Source organism: Populus alba, chromosome 11 (assembly GCF_005239225.2).
Source record: "Populus alba chromosome 11, ASM523922v2, whole genome shotgun sequence".
Taxonomy (NCBI): Eukaryota; Viridiplantae; Streptophyta; class Magnoliopsida; order Malpighiales; family Salicaceae; genus Populus; species Populus alba.
In genome coordinates this window covers 21,607,194-21,612,021 of record NC_133294.1, presented here as the reverse complement: position 1 = coordinate 21,612,021, position 4,828 = coordinate 21,607,194, and the positions used below count along the sequence as shown (strand labels likewise).

The following is a 4,828-nucleotide window of genomic DNA, read 5'->3' as shown; positions in this document are numbered from 1 at the left end:
AAATTTAAAGAGTTTTTAATTAGCAAGTATCTTGCTCGATCAAATCAGATCCACTTCATCTTCTTGGTACGGCACCTTCGTTCTCTACTAGCGTGAATACCATGCCACTGTTTTCTCATGGTTGCTGAATAAAAAGGTTGCATTTGATCATGTTGGCAATGCGTGTTGATCTTGAAAATTACATTAATTATTAATTAACAAAAATTAAAAAAAAAAAAAAAAAAAAGGAGGCTAGCATCCTGATCTCCGATCGAGGAACTGGGAAGCTAGATGGAGAGAACGAAGGCACCATCTACAATCAGATTATTTATTGTACAGAAAAACTAATGCAAGTTTACACGAACAAGAGGTCATAGTATACACACACTAGTAGTAAGCAGTGACCTACGTTATATATGCCTTTAAAGTGTTTAAATGCCATCTACAAAACTATCCTGCTCCTCGTTGAACGAAAACATGCACTACAAGTTATCACTGGCACCATCCTGTATCCAGAGAAACTTCAGAGTCTTGAAGGATCTCCACATCCCAGCAAAAGCTATGAACAAGATCAGGAGGAGGAAAATGCTGACATAAATTGATAATGATTTGTGTCCATGATGTGCAGGAGGTGCAGCTGGAGATGCTATCTGGCCGCTCCCGGAGTCAGCTTCCCTTTTCACTCGTAACCTCAGATTTGAAGAAGACTCTTCAGCAATTTCCCTTTTGGTCTTAGAAATTGCAAGTGGGCTTTCATTCTGCAGATCATCAACTGCAGGGGCCTGTTTTTCAGCATCTCCAGTGGCCTGCATCAAATGATTGTATGAACAAAACATAATTGATGGATGCATTTCAACAGAAATTTCATATTGTCTAGATTGATGAAACTTACCTCGGTTACAGCTGATTGCACCTTATCTTCATCTTCATCGACTGTAGAGGCCTGTTTTTCAGCATCTCCAGTGGCCTGCATCAAATGATTGTATGAACAAAAAATAATTGATGGATGCATTTCAACAGAAACTCTACATTGTCTAGATTGATGAAACTTACCTCGGTTACAGCTGATTGCACCTCATCTTCATCATCAACGTGGGTTGCACCATTAACCTTGAAATTTCCAACTGATTCAACTGAACGTTCTACCTGCAAACGGATTCTTCTTGGGGCACTGCCCTGGACAGCCAAGTTGTCTGAATGTGGCCGGACTTGACGCTGGCGGGTCCTAATCTTGATTCCAGTTCCACTAACACCGCTGCCATAGTCTACAGAAGTCATTTGGCTGGTTGGTTCTTCCATACTATTATATACATCAAAGGATGAGATTGCAGAATTGGCAGATGGAGCATCTTGTCCAACAAAGTTATTTCCAAAATGTCCAATATTTCCCCTTCCAATTTCTCCGTCAGAAAAGGATGTGGGTGCTTGGAAAGTACCAAGTGCAGCTTGCATTTGTAATAGCTCATAGCTATCAAATTGATCACCAGGCCACACCGGGGCTCCCATGTGTGAAGCATGCTGGTGTACATCAAAATTACAAAAGGATTTTAGAACTTCAGAATTTTTTTTCAAACACTTACAAATCAACTATGTCAAAATGCTCAACCATTTAAGAAAATGCAAGATGCAACATTTAAGAGATATGACAGCTAAAAGATTCAACAAACACTGGTTTAAAAGCTACCAAAAGACCAAAGTTTTACCAGTTCTTGAGCCATCCCATTGTATATACCATGGTCCTTAACATGAAAGTTTCCTGGTGGTACCTGACCAAACAACTGAGTCTCACTTCCAACACCCAAGGTGTTCTGACTGCTTGTTTCTTCACCAGAATAGTCATCATGGTTGTTAAAGTAATCATCTAACAATTCAGTGAGGGATACATCCTGTTCACTGGTGCCATCCTGAAAGGTAAATCCATTTTGATTGTTGCCAAAGTCACTGGCATAAGGTGAATCCATGTAGTATCCCAGGTCCGCTGGAATCTGTGATCGCATTGGGGAGAAAACTTTACAATCAGGTTCACCAGACATCGGATCATGTAAGGGTGAATTTTCATCCAGTGGTAGATATGCCTGGGAAAAAAAAATGAAATTTCTCATAATGTTTATCTTGAGTGGAGTACAAGAGGCCAAAATACAGAATCCAGTTCTCACCTTCACAGCTGTTGCTTCTGGCACTTGATCTTCAACATCTGAAGTTGCACGACTATTACTGCAGCTATCAATATGCACCACAGCATTAGAAGTCGTGTTGTCAGACTCAGTCAACCACATCTTTATATCTTCAGGTTGCTTTCCTGAACTCATTTCAGATGTAGCTGTTTCTTGAACAAGATCGGATGATGCATCATCAGGAGAGGACTTGGCAGCTGTAGGAGAGTATTCAATCTGTTCTATTTCATCATACTTTACAATGCTGGGCCTCTCTTCTGGCTTCCTGAACAAGCGGAAAAGGACGAATGCACCCTGTCCAGATGAAGAGAGAAAATCGGTGAGTTGAAGAGATTTACAGCATCAACGAGAATCAGCAGTATTCATTTTAACAAAAGTGGCGCAGTATAGATACAGCACAAAAGGACATTTGGTAAATTAAAAATTATCAATACAAAATTCCTTAAGTTTAGCTGCCAACATTATGTGCACATTTCCATAAAAAATACCAAGATTGAATGCATGGTTAATATGAAAATCATAAACAAACATGTAATATACACAGCATGCAGACAAAATTCCCCCACTTGCTCCATAGAATGTGATTAAAACTAAGCATTGCAACCAACTATAGAAAGTCAAAATGAACAAATTAATAACAAGAATGAGATCAAGAAAGCAAAGCAACCTGGCCAGGGCCGGTACCATCAAGATCCTTTTCAGTGGGACGATACTCATGCATGACCCAGTTTGTACGTTCTCCATTTGGAGCACGACCACGGTGGAAAACCAGTGTTTTCTTCATACCAATCAAGGTAGTATTACCAGCTGATTTTCGAGACTTTATTGTTCGATCCTTCCCTGTAGCCTTCCAATAACCAGCATCCGTTGCTCTATTCGAACGATGACCGTTAGGATACTTCCTATCTCGTGGGCAGAAGAAGAACCACTCTGGATCATCAGTCTTTATCACAGATAGCCCTACAACGCCACATTCAAATTAACTCAAAATTTAGCTAAAAATAGCAGAACAATAAATTATAGTGCACAAAATCATAGAGAGGATACTAAAATACTCTGATTCCAAAAAAAAAAAAAATCTTTACCGAAAATTCAAGTAAATCTACATGTAGCCCTGAAACCCCACATTCCATATGACTCCAAATTCAGCTAAAGTAGCAGACTTGTGCACTATATAGAACACTAATTAAAGCAATCAAACTAAAATACACTGATTCCAATAAAATAATAATCTTTACAAGTAAATTAAGGAATCTTAATGAATAAGGAAATACCCAGATAAGCAAAAGGAGGAATTTATTCACAGGGAATAAAGAAATTCAGCAACCAACCAAAAAAATATCAAAGATACAAAATCTTTAAAATCAAAGAAAACCCACATAAAAAAAATATAAAAAAGAAAGGACTTTTCATTTGTTTTACCAGGCAAATCCCAAGGCTCCCATTTACAAATATCAATTTCAGGGATGACTTCAACTTCAGAATCACGACCGTTGATTTTAAGTCTCAAGTAGTGGCTTATCAATTCTTCATCAGTTGGCCTGAATCTAAACCCTAAAGGTAGCGAGTCCACAGGCACCATAGCCACCATGTTGTCTTCTTTTTCCTTGTTCTGACCAAAACCCAACAAAGAGATCCTACCAAGTTTGGTACTGCAAAATCTCTCAATCTCTCTCTCTATCTTTGCTTGCTCTTCCGTTTCTGTGATCAGCTCATATGATCAGCCTATAACACGTGTGCTTCTTCTTCTTCTTCTTCTTCTCGTTATTTAACCTCCTCAGTTTTACTGCTCGCAAACTGGCATAAGGACAAGACAAAGCCAAGTGTCATGTAAGAAAAGTTGTGGTTGTGATGTAGAGAGTGTGAAAACGAACACGGTAATAATAATGGAAGATTAAATCAGTCCTCCAACTTTTATATATTTTTCAAAATAGGTCTTGAAGTGAATCCAATATCTAAAGCTTTGTTTGAAATTGTGTGCAGCGTGGTTGAAGATACTCTTATTAGGCTAGCCACAACTTGAAAAATGATTTGATTTTCATTACTTAAACTTACTTTCTATATCAAATTGAGGTAAAAACTTAGGTTTAAAAAAAAACTATAGTTTGTAGCTTTTTTAAAAAACATATTCTCAAAAGCTACCTACACACTAAATCAGTAGATGCAATTAGAGACCGAGTTGTTATTCGTTAATCAGATTGAGGGATGAAATTGCAATAGTTTATAATTAGGAGCAAAGATCTGAAGCCCTATCATAATTAGGGACTAATAGATATTTTTGTTTTACTCTAGTAGCAAAGAACAAGAAATTGCCAAGTGTGGACTATGAACCTTCCGAGCCCCCGCTGCTGTGGTGGCTCTCGAGTCCACGGTGTACAGGAAACCGCGTGATGTCCAACCTCAGGTTTCGTTTGGTGGAGGAGTGCACAATGGTGGGGAGTAAAGTCAGTAAACAACTGCTCTCTTCCCCTTTCCTTGATTGCAAGGAATATTTGTCACTTTTTTCCCTTTTCTTCACTTTTTCTAAATAATATTTTCATTGATTCATGATCACTTCTCTAATCTTCTTTCCAGTTGCCCCTCTTGCCCCTCCTTAAATTTGATTGCAAGCTCCCAACACATTACAAGAAATCATAGTTTTTCGATACAATTTATTTGGAGAATTGATTTGAATT

At 38.3% G+C, this 4,828-nt stretch overlaps 1 pseudogene; it reads right to left on the bottom strand.

Annotated features, from left to right (window-relative positions):
• Nucleotides 1-293: 293 nt before the first annotated feature.
• LOC118040748 (protein NTM1-like 9) lies at nucleotides 294-3,980 on the bottom strand (annotated as a pseudogene).
• Nucleotides 3,981-4,828: the final 848 nt, after the last annotated feature.